Source organism: Ixodes scapularis, unplaced genomic scaffold (genome assembly GCF_016920785.2).
Source record: "Ixodes scapularis isolate PalLabHiFi unplaced genomic scaffold, ASM1692078v2 PGA_scaffold6__148_contigs__length_123643588, whole genome shotgun sequence".
NCBI classification, from domain to species: Eukaryota; Metazoa; Arthropoda; class Arachnida; order Ixodida; family Ixodidae; genus Ixodes; species Ixodes scapularis.
The window spans coordinates 23,011,575-23,023,903 of record NW_024609881.1 but is presented as its reverse complement, the minus strand read 5'-3'; the positions used below and the strand labels follow the sequence as shown (position 1 = coordinate 23,023,903).

General features: G+C 47.1%; 1 long non-coding RNA gene and 2 pseudogenes across 2 annotated transcripts; 1 reads left to right on the top strand and 2 right to left on the bottom strand.

Moving 5' to 3' along the window:
- The window catches only part of LOC115313874, a 61,511-nt pseudogene extending 58,633 nt beyond the window's left edge, over positions 1-2,878 (bottom strand).
- A 34-nt stretch (positions 2,879-2,912) lies between these two features.
- Positions 2,913-3,708, top strand: LOC120847401 (annotated as a pseudogene).
- A 5,325-nt stretch (positions 3,709-9,033) lies between these two features.
- Positions 9,034-11,946, bottom strand: LOC120847410. Of its 2 annotated transcripts, none has more exons than XR_005717365.2 (3): positions 11,574-11,946; positions 10,807-10,949; positions 9,034-9,479 (listed from the first exon to the last, which is right to left on the bottom strand). It is a non-coding gene; the product is annotated as an uncharacterized LOC120847410 (long non-coding RNA). The 2 variants fall into 2 exon arrangements; XR_005717364.2 differs by having other exon boundaries at positions 9,034-9,399.
- Positions 11,947-12,329: the final 383 nt, after the last annotated feature.

Genomic DNA, 12,329 nt, shown 5'->3' with positions numbered 1-12,329 from the left:
GCTTATCACAAAAACAAGCTAATCTGAGCTGTTGATAAAACAATTCGTCGGTGAAACATTGCGTGTCGATGAAACGTCGTTCGATGAACTGATTGCCACCGGCTGCTTTGTTCCAGGGTGCTCAAGCAGTAATGTTTCGACGCGAACGAAGACACACGTGTCTTTGACGTGCCCAAACAAGCAGATCGCAAGCGTGGCAGCGCACCCTTCCAAGAGCCGACAAAGAACTCGACGACAGGTCAGTCCCCTGTGAACTGCACTTTGACGAACGCCATATCATACGCCACTTCACGCATGCAGTGAGGGGGGAGCTCGTTTAAATCCCTCGCGACCGACCTATGCTCATGGACGATGCGGTACCAGCAGTTTTTCTTTTTTTACGATCTGCCAGCCACTGCCAAAGAACCGCCAAACAAAAATGTTATGTATAATACGAGCAACATTCTGCAGCTTTGTGGAACCCCCTACGGCGCCAGTCGGGCGATCACGTAGTGCCGCCGTCCCGCCGCCGCGGCATCCGGAGATCGGGTTACCCGAGCCGCCCTTCACGTGAGCGGGCTTCGCCGTACGAAGATCGTGAGAATAAAAGCAGTTCATACTCAGCCAGCGACGGAAGTAATCTCCCTCTATATACGGGCCGAGACGCCCAACATAACAAAAAACATTGTCTGAGGAGCTCCCTTCGAAAGCACCTTGAGCTGACATTGAAGGGTCAGATTCTGCACAGCAGCTCAACGACGCTGATCTGCTGTGCACCAGCACGGGCATTCTTTAGAGAGTGGACCTGCAAGGCTGTGAACTTCCTAACTACTGGGGAAGCCATCTGATTTCAGGTGCTGCTGAGGTGGTTGTGTTCTTAGCGTGCGAGATAGGCAGAGGGACGGTAGGCTTGGAGTGGTTGGTAGCATTCAACACGAGCAACGGGATTTGCGACCTTAAGATGCTTCAAAGTGCAACTCTGAAAACAGTTTAAGTAGAGAACATACAAGGAGCCAAAGACTTCGAGAAGTAGATTAAAGCCTGCAGGGGACTGGAAGAAGTGTAGGACCTTGATGAGCTGCATCGCGCAAAGTGTAGGCACCGCGCATTTAGATGGAAGGTATTCAGTTTGAAGTGCACTGGCACTGTTCAGAGCCAGAACAGCAGATCTGTGCAGTGTAAATATCCGTGCAATCTGCTGCTGAATGAACTTTCGCACAAGAGAAGTATCAGGTACCCTGTCCAAGCAACAGCTCACAAGATGCAGATCAAGATGCTCAAGTTTAAGAGCAGGAAAAACAATTGCTAACATTAAAAAAAAAAACTGGCAGAAATGAAATTGAAAAAAGCACAGGTTAGGCCATCAACCCTGTATGAAGAGCTCGAGCTGACTTGCCAAGCATGCAGCAACACCAGGTGAGAGCTTGCCTTGAGGCATCCAAGCGTAAAAGGACATGTGGAATGAAGTTCACAGATGAATGGGCACTGGAGTGCATCATCATGCGAATGAATGAAGAGCCCTCATCTGTACCCTTCGCAAACAAAAGACGGTAGTCCTATTAGGGCGTACTGGCCTCCGCACATACGCTCGTGCATACAGGGGTGGATTTGGCCTCAACGCAAGTATGTTCCGCTGTCTAGCTGAGAAAACAAAAGACCATTGACCCGCCATGTGCCACGGTGGGTTGCTCATTGATGAGATTAGGCTTTCTGAGCACCTAAGCATAGGCCAACGTAGAAAGTTTGAAAGGTTTGTGGACTTGGCCGACTACACCACCGCCAAACGCCAAAAGGGCCCCCCCCCCCCCCCCGAAATTTTCCATTTTGTTGGGGCCTCCTCTCCCCCTGCACAACCCAAAGATGCCCATGACAAAATGCTGTATGAGGGTGAGAGGGGAGAGGAGGCCCCAGCAAGATGGAAAATTTCAAGGGGAGGGGGGGGGGCGGGGCCCCCCTTCCGAATCAAAATCCTGGCTACGTGCCTGGCACCTAATGTGAGACCATGGACTGCTTCTATTCTTTCAGCCCCTTGGTGGAACGCCACATCAGATCATGGGCGTCTTTGGGTCACAATATAATGTAAAAGCCGAAATGCTCGTACATATCATCGTAGATGCGATTCTGATGACTGAGAAAGCTGGGCTTCTCATTGACTTCGTGACATGCGACACTGCTGCATGAAACGGGCATATGTGGAAAATATTTGGACTTAAAGCAACATCAACGAACATCTTCTACAAGATGGAGCATCGTGCAGACCCAAGCAGAAAGCTGCACTTCATTTCGGATTTTCTACACCTGGCGAAATGCTCGAGAATCACCAATGCTGATAGCAGTGTTTTGCACAGCAGAAGAGTGAGTCCTAGTGGAGCACATTCAAGAAAGCTGGAAGTGTGAGAACAAGAGCCTCACACAATGGAGAGACATGCCGCACATCACAAAGCCGGTGCTACACCCGAACAACTTGGAGAAAATGAGCGTCAGCCACGCCATCCGCCTATACAGCAACGAGGTAGTTCGGGGCCCTTACCTGTATAAGCAAAAAGTAGAGCGCAGGTTTGGTACCACAACAGCAAGAGTGTCAAGAAGATGAGGGACCTCAACAGTGTTAAGACATCCTGCTGCAGCAAGGATACCTTAAGGCCTGGGTCAAGAAAGGAGGCTGTGCTGCGAGAATTTCTCTGCTACATCAACACATGGCAGACATCGGCAAAAATGAAGTGGCACGGCTTCCTCAGTCGCAGCACCGCCGAAGGACTTCGTGTTACGCTTTCAAGCACGCTTCTCTCTTGCATTATGTGACAGAAGTGTTGGAATACCTCCTCACATCACGACTTAGCCAAGAGCCGAATAAAATCTGTTCAGGATCCTCCGTCAAATGTTGGAACGTAATGACCATCTAGCACCTTCAGTTTCTCGTCTCTGTAAACTGCATGACATTCACCAAACTTACAAGATTGCTAATAGAGAGGTATGTCACCGGAAGCGCCCTGAGGAGCCATCTTAAGCCAACTAACGCATATAACGGTCAGCGACGAGTCGATGACCTCCTTGACCTTGGCAACCTTCAGGAAGTCAAGGCTACGCTGGATGCTTGTGGCATCGTTACTGACCAGCTGTCCCTCACAAGTAAAGGAAGTGACTCGCACTTGGTGTTCTACGTCGCAGGGCACCTTGCACGCAAGTGCATACGGAAGACAAAGTGCAGGGAATGCACTGAACGGCTGCTCCAGGACTCTGCAGCAGCAGCCAAGGAAGCATGCCTGATGAGTGCTTCAAACCAGGGTGAACTTCTTTACCGATAAGCAGCTCAATCTGTTGGTGATGTGTTCGGAAAATGCGTTAATTTCTTGCTTTAGTTCTCGAGAACTTGGAGCGGACAGCATCCTCGATGTGTGCTCTTTCCTGCAAGCATGTGCACTAGGCTCTGTTGGCTGTACTACACACAGCACCACATTGAAAAACATGATCATTAAGTTGATCTTCACTTTTACAAGGTTGCACTTCCTTGTCGCCACAAAGAATGCAAGTTGGCAGGAGAGCCGGGGAAGGAAATAAATACCGGTACCTAAAGATAAGCCGTGTGCGGTAAGACCCTGTATCGACTTTGTTGCTAGCTTGCATTATTGCACTTTTTTAATTATCTATGAAAGGAGCTCAATTTGCACTATTTGTGAACCTCTGGAGCACATCATAAGTTCCCGTCATGCAGGATTTAGAGGACCATAACATTATTTTCAAGTATCAGCACGCTTTTCGCAGAGGTTACTCTTGTGACACTCAAATTGCCGTTTTCGTTCACGACTTACATACATATAGTGATGCTGGTTTTCAGGTTGATGTGCTTTTTGCCAACTTCTCAAATTTTGAGAAGTTCGTACAGGCTTTAAAGAAAAAAGTTCAAGGGTTTTCAAGGACCTTTAAGGACCTGGAATTATATTTTAAAGGACCCCTTCAATACTGTAAACGACTTAATTTTCGCGAATTGCCGACGATTCGTGAAAAACAAGTCCCGCAAACAATTTGGGCCCAATATCAACACTTCGGAAGCTACATTCAAGTCGCAAAAATTAGAACCCGCGAATAATTCCAAATTTTCAGCTGTGGTACGGTTCGCGAAAATTCGAGCCCGCGCAATTCGATCCCGCGAGGACTGATCGGTCACTGAAGCACGGAGTCGCATATTTCTTCATAGAGCTGCCTGCTGCCGTCTTCGTGTTCCTACTGTGCTTCGCACTTTCATGTGGCTTTTTAGTGCAGACTCGTCCATTGACGAGACATCATACGTCTTCCCGCAAGGTCTGCATTTTGCCCGATTCATGCTCTCTGGGTCCGGCGCAACCCAGTGTCTGTAGCCGTCATGACCCAATCACGACCGCTGGAAGTTGCACTTTCCAGGCATCACGCACAGCTTAAACAACGTCCACCATGTGCTGCGTAAAGCAGACTCAAAACAAGAAAACCAGGGCCATAATAGCAAACACTACGCGAGTGAGCGACCGACGGCGCGAGATCACAAAAAGCGGACGGGCGAGGCCGGATCCGGAACCACCAGGACTGCTACCATTGTGGCCAGGCGCTTAACGTGTATCAACCAAATATGTTGAGCTGTATGCCATATAAAAAAATTCCCTCGTTTTAGTTTCTAAATTTTTTTTTTAACTTACACGTCAAAATCATTATTTTATTTTATTATAAAAAATGTAGCACCACTGACTATCATAGGGAAGTTCAAGGGTTTTCAAGCACCGCTACAAATTCCAGGACTTCCAAGGTCTGGAAAATGGCATTTTCAAATTCAAGGGTTTTTCAAGGTTTTCAAGCACCTGTGCGAACCCTGCTTTTGACCGCGTCTCGCATCACAGGCTATTTACTAAAACCTGCACAGTTTAACATGTGTCCTCTAATGGATAAAATACTTTCTCTCAAGTAGACTTCAGTTCACCTCCATTAACGATTCCAGCTCTTTTGCCCAAGTGGAATCTGGAGTTCCCCAGGGAGCGTGCTGGGTCCATTACTTTTTCTCATATAATGACCTACCCCCTTGTACTTCATCTTTAGTCAGTTCTTTTGCTGACGACTGTGTCATCTACCATAACATCTTTTCTAACACAGATCGCCAAGCTCTCCAATCAAACCTGGATAAGATAACTACGTGGTGTTCTTTGTGGCTAATGACCCTCAACCGTAATAAAACAAAACATATCATTTACCAAATGCTCTACTCAGATTCCAACCTCTTACCTTCTGAAAAACAATATTGTTGCTCACTTCTACATATAAGAACGTGGGTGTCCACTTTCAGTCCGATTTATCCTAGCACTTCCAGATTGATCTCGCTTCCGCTAACCGTTCCCTAGGATTCATAAAGTGCAATCTTAAACAAGCACCCGCTCATTTACGAACACTTGCTTATATGACTCTAATCTGCCCCAAAATTGAATATGCTTCTGCCATATGGGATCCTTAGCGAGCCTACATTATAAGTAACATAGAGTCCCTGGAAAACCGTGCTGCTCGTTTCCTGTTTCAACTACTCTCCATATTCGTGTCACCGCATTAAAAATCAGGCTGAGTTGCAAGACCTATCATGCCGCCGTAAACATGCCAGTCCGTCATTATTTCACAAGCTCTAATGCCATGCATCGCTTCACGACGATTTTTTTCAAACGCCCCCAATTATCTTTTCACGTCGTGATCATTCATTCAAAGTGACGCGCATCACATGCCGCTCATTTAGTTATGCACGATCATTCATACCACGAACCATAATCGACTGGAACAACCTACCGGCTCACATTGCAACTGAACTAGATTTCTCAAACTCCCAAGAACTCGTGCAGTTATACTAATACGCCTCGCAAGTGGGCTCATTTTCGTCTTCTGCGCATGAGAAAGGAGGCGCGAAGGCGGGAGAGGAGGTTGATGACGATTCCGACTAAGCTCCGCCCTCGCACATGTCGGGGGAGGCCGGGGGGTAAACAAACATCGGCGTCGGCCATGGCGGCCGTGTCGTAGCGGCGACCGCGAGTCTTTTATTTATTGTAGCCCGGTTAAAATTTGCCGAGTCCACAAGATCGAGCAGCTTCGTGCCCCTTACGATTCCTCCGTCGTCTGCTAGAGGCATTTCGAAGATTCCAAGATGAAGACGACGAAGAGCATCAAAAGAAGGCGCTTGCCTAGCCTCGCGATTGAAACGCCGGTAGCGCCGGTCACTACGAGACCGCCGCCCGATTGTACCGGTAAGTTGCCTTTTATCTTGTTCTTCCTTTACGAACACGACGGATTTTGCCTTCTAGCAGGTCTTTATAAATCTTGTGTGGCGGAGTCGATAGGCGCTACTAATCGAAAAACGGCCGAGAATGTAGCGTTTTCGCGATCCTCCGAAGCCTATCTTCGCAGGTGATATTTAGGAATATATACTCGTCATTTCGACTCGAAGCTGCACGGAGGCCGTATAAGCTATGTTCCGTTTCATTTTAAATGCGGTCGAAGTTAAATCTACATGGGCGAATCCCGAGCTTTGATCATAGCTGCCATGCATGTGCGATCTTGCAGTGCAAGCGCTGATCAGGTTCTCGCGTTTGTAATTTTCGCTTCGTTCGCACTTAGGTGAGACGCAGTATAGTCATACATCGTATTTGGTATAGTAGTTGCAGTCTACGGTTGTAATCATGGCACTGTAGAAAAGCACACAGCTCAAAACTTACCGCAAAAACGCGATCATTTTTTTTTCTTTCGGGAATGAAATATGAATGGCTGTTACGTGTAATACAGTGAACCAACTCGGACAGTACAAATTTGCCGTTTCACATTAGCCAGTATGAGTGAATTGCCGACGAAGTACCGATGCCGCCTTTCTGCGAAATGTGTTGCGCAGTGTATCTTGGAACCACATCGACGCTGTCAGTGTCTGACGTGTTTTTGCGTGTCGCTTGTCCCTTTTTTCGTTCCCATACCAAGATAAAAATTCGGAGATCGCGCACTATCCAAGCCTAGCTAACGAGCGCCCCATGGAATTGACACGGGAGTAAACAATGACTAATATGTACATATTTTTGTTCGCTCAGCAGACTGGGTCAAGCAAAAGCCAGTGTATAAGTGACAAACTTTCTAACATCATTTGTCATTTCTAGGTCCCAGATGGGCTGTTGACATCCAGAAACGCACCAACAGATGGTGGTCATACATCGATTGTGAAGACATTCCCATTTGGATCTACATTCCTAGTCCACTCATTGATAATCTTTCCTTGTTTCATCAATGCCCAAGCATGCCAGGTGCTGAGTGACTACTCGCATGTGTTAGTGATGGTGGCATGCGAGGCTTCAGTATTGTCGCTGCAGATAGGGCTCACCCTCACACCAATGCTGTTTTGGTGTACCTTTCCATGGAATTGTTTGGTTGATTCCAATTTCCTAGAAACGCCAATATTCAGTTTGGTGTGCCTTGCGGCTGAAATAGATTCGTCAAGGAGGTCTCGTCTCTTTCATGGGAGTAACACCATGTCAGCTGCTGTGCATGAGCCACTTGGAAACTGTTCGGACTGCTCTAAAGCACTTGTGATTGACCTTACCTGTTGTGTCCATGCTAATGCTGAAATGTAAAGTTCACTGAACCAAGTTTTACTAATGAACAAACACAATCAGTGGAAAGGTTGAATGGCTTTATTTGTTTTCTCGAAGTATACGCTATTTCATACATAATACATGATGCTGGCAAGGCTACTTTCATTAGCATGCAGGCAATTTAGTCTACATTTTGTTTCACGATAGCTTGGTGAACTGTGGAGGCTACGGCTCCTGCGACCCAGTAAGAATGTCGGAGCGAGGCACATGGACGCATGTCACAGGAGCGTTCGTGTCACCGCGCCAAATGCAAGAACCACCCGCCAGAACCGGCTGTCGTCTTACAGCCACATGCTCAATTTGCCCATGAATCTGTGGCGGGTGCTAATGCTAGGGCGATGTTTTGAGCGGAAGTGGTCGATTCACGGCTACAATTGTTTGAACTTCGATCACAAGCCATGTTTTTCTCAGAAAAGTGTTGATCTATATTAAGTGTCGCTAGTAAGTAACAAATGTCTTCGTCTTTCTTCAGTGTCGTGTAGTGTTGCGGTCCGAAGAATCCGACGGCAACACTACTAAAAGAAGAAGAAACAAAGCCTAGAACTAGGTTTTGTCGCAGATGGCGCTCTTGCTGTGGCAATAACGAGGACTCGACCGTGGAGTGTTGTCACGTGCCTGGCTCCGATGCTCTTATTGGGTCGCAATGTTTGCCAAGTTACCGAGAAACGGAGTATAGTGTGTCACCTGTATACGCTATAAAACAAATGAGATGCCAGGTGTAGCAACTCACGCAGCTGTAGCCCTTATATTATTCTTTGCTATGCTGTTTGAAAAAATACATAAAAAAATCAGTTTACAAAGCCGAATCTAATTTTTTGCCCTCTTGCATGTTACAAAAATAAAAGCATCACGCCTGAACACCAACATCTGTCTCTAAATTATTCCTTGCTGATATGAAAAATAAATATACTGTGAATACGAACCAATACAATCTCAAACAGGTTTAAGAATGGATATGATTCAATAAACAATTATTTCAATCTGCAAGCTTGAAATCAAGTATGTGTGTGCATACTTGACCCTAATCTTTCGACTATTCCCTGTTGACACTTGTTCTCGAAGGATAGAGACTTCGTCGATTTAACGGCAGTTCAAGCATTGGTCAGGCGACATGCTTATGTTTATAGTTTCGACTGTGCTATAGGAATAACAAAGGTGAGTTGTGTATTGCTGAGTCAAAACAGAACTCTCAGGTCTAAAAGGCTTCTTAAAAATGCACTAAATCTGGTTTTGACTTCATAATTACATGACTCGAACATAAACTACTCACTTCAGCAAGTCTAAGAATTCACAAATAATCTGTGAACATGTATTCTGCTTTTATCTTCATTCACTTATGAAACTGATTGCTTATATAAAATATGCAATCAATCTTGCACACCTCCCCATTGCGAGAAGGAAAAGGGAGATTCGTTGGCTTTTTTTCTCTCGCCGGAAAGCAGAAAAAGAAAAGGAACAGGTTTCAATGTGCACATTACGTTGAAGTGGGACAGTTACGGAAACAAATTCTGCATCTTCGGTATTCATGAAGTAGGCAGATTACTTTCAAGTCGTAAGAGGATAAAGTCAGAAACAACTTCAGCTCGCCTTCAATCAAATTTTCCCTTTAGATCCAGGGACGTTTCACCTTCATAACGTCATCAGTACCAATTGGCATCCATTCAGGACTGTAATGGTAGATGTACAAGCTTGACCTCAAGGTCGCAGTGCCCTCCTTTCATCTCCTTGCAGTGCGACCCCTCGTGCACTTGGTCCCAGATGGTGAAGCTGGTGCTGGACAGGATGTCGTCCCCTGTAAAAGAGTCGTCCCAGTAGTCAAACGATCCGGTTACACTCTTGAGCAGCGTATTTGTCCTCCCATGCCATTAGCAACTGAAAATCAGTGAAACCCTATTTTTTAAGCAGCAGAATGCATAAATGGACATGTCTATTCCATTCCCTTCAAACCGAATACCTGCCAACATCCAAGGGATGCAAATCAAAATAAATAGCATTGTATTATTTGCTCTTTTGAGACTCCTTGAACTTAAACCAACTCAAACACTACCACAATTTTAAAGCTGGGAACTTCGAGGACACCTCTCCATATACTGAGATTACATGCTTGTCCCACTCCTCGCTTGTCCTCAGCAGGGTTGGCCAGCGTGTCCTCATACTCCTGGGTTGTTAGTCTTGGAAGTTAAAGCTTTGGTTTTTGTCATTGCTTGGTTGCTGGTAGATGCTGGAGGAAGCTTGTACTGTTACTTTGAAACATTAAGTTTACAAATTGAACACTAACCCGTATTGGTGGTTGAATACAGAAGCTAGATTTGTCATGTCAAGGAGGTTGTCATAAAACAGTGGGCACGGGACTGAACATAGCGGCGGAGTGGGCGACCGAGGCGCATTCGAGAGTATCAAAGAAGACGAGGTGTGTGAGTTTTGCGCGAAAGCAGGACGATCGGCCAGATATGTGAGGATGTGGCGTCGAGAGAACTTGAAACGGGCTAACTGCATGACTGTTATCTGAGCTACATTAACCAGAGGAGAAGAGAGAGTAACAAGTGAACAACACTCTACAGCCGAGGAGGTAATTAACCAGGTTATTTCACCCAAGCATCACAGTAGTCATTTCAACGACCAAGGAAAAAAACGTCCAAACATCAGCACAGCAATACCAGCAGCGAGCCAAGGAATCGGGTTGTGTGTATGTTTATACAGTCTCGAACTTGATCTGCCTCAACGGGCGATGGGTCTCCCAGCTGTAGATGACCGCTAGCCTGGGGCCCTTAACGTGCATCACGTAGCAGTGACACACGACCGCACGCCAATACAGCGCTCATCCAGATCGAAACGGGCAAATGTGGGGATTGAACACACGATTCTGGGTTCTGCAGCGCGAGCTTTCACTCCACATTCTCCGAGCTGGTGCGTGCAAGCCCCCTCGGCCACCAATCCCCCAGTGCCAGGGAATAACATATAATAAATGACAATGGTACAGTGGTCTGCAACAGGTAGCTTTTCAGTGCCTTGAGAAACCAGGTTGAGATCACGTGACACTTTCCTGCCATATGTGGCTTGCAAAATAGAGATGCATAAGTCATAAAGAAAGTAATAATTTGATTTTGTTTTTACTAAAGACATCAGCATCTGTATTTGGCTTCCACAACTTCTGAAAGCTACCGCTGAGTGCATAGAGTGGTTTCTTTCATAATCTTACCTCCATGGAGAACTTCCCAGCTGGTAACGGGGCCGTGAAACGCAGACCCCCGGAAGTCGCACAGGCGCCGAGGGCATTATACAGGGCCCTCAGCATGTCCTCCGAGCAGAGGGCCCTTTCAGTAGCCCGGCAGCCGGTGGATTCTGTTGGAATGATAGGGTAGGGGGAACACAAGCATTTGCAGGTTAACGGACCTCAGAAAACTAGTAGGCAGGTACGAAAACATGCTACTCGCCCCCGCAGCGTTTGCCTCACTGGCACTTTATGGTGAAACAAATCAGCAGCGAGCGACTGATGGAACACGCGTCAGAAGAACAGTTCGTCTTGAGTTTAACACCCTAGGACGGCGCTTTATCGCGCGCGTGAAGCATTGGCGTAGCCAGGTTTTCTTGGGGCCGGGGGGATTTCGGGTGCGAGGTACTGAACATCCCCTCCCTGGCTACGCCACTGGCATGAAGTGACATCGGATGTCACTTAGACACGGCGCTATCACTGCTAAAATAGGCTACCATCGAACACTGAGTCGTGACTGCGAAGTTTATGACCCACATACAGATATCCTACCACACTATCTGTTTGGACAAGTGGCATACAATCTGTCGATGGGGGGACAGACTAAGAGAGACAACTGCGCACTCGGCTCGGTCGTACCACACCGATCGCCTAATCCGCTGCTTTTTCGTAACATTCCGTTTTACTTTGCTATACTCCTTTCACGTACAACTGTTTGTGAATGATGCGAACTGTACAGAAACGACGTAACTCACCTCAGCGAGCGCCATGGCGCGGTTCTCCGGGTTCCAGCGCTGCGGGAGATCGGCCTTCGAAAGCTCGGCTGCCCGTTCAGCTCGCCGAAGAGGGCTGTAGCTACACTTCGGTGCTTCACGGAGACACCGAGTCACTTGCTGGCGAAAAGGGGTCTCCGCCAAAAAGTAGAAAGGCTCACTCGCGTCGCACATCACCGTGCTGACGTTGGGGGGACTCACATCAACATCCGACCGCCGGAGACCGGGACGCATATTGGTGCTTCGTATGCTCCCAGGGTAAATTCTTTCGCGTCAAACGAAGTAACGTACATTTCGAGGTATTTCCGGTCTCTTTTTTTCCGTATGCCGCGTCTTCGTTCAAGCACTAGCAGTGGATTTCAGCCAGAGAAAAGGCCTTCCGCAATGGCTGCGGAGAAAAGACGACACCGCTTTGTTTACCCCCGAGCTCCCGCCAGCTCCCGCCCGGAGCCATCCTCCAATCAGAGCGCGGCGAGGTGACGTCACGCCACCGGCCTGCGCGAAAGAGCAGACGGCTTTCCCTCCGTATACTTAGCATTCTTATTTATTCCTTGTTGTTATATTGCCTTGTATGCCTTTTGTTTTTCTGTGTGTAGAGTAATATGTTTGCTCCTCCCCCCCCCTATGAAACACCCTCCTACAGAGGGCCTTTAGGGATATTTTGAATAAATAAATTTTTGACCACTCAATTGTTTACATAGTCGTTCTGTTGTCGAGAAATCCTGACTTATGAGACTG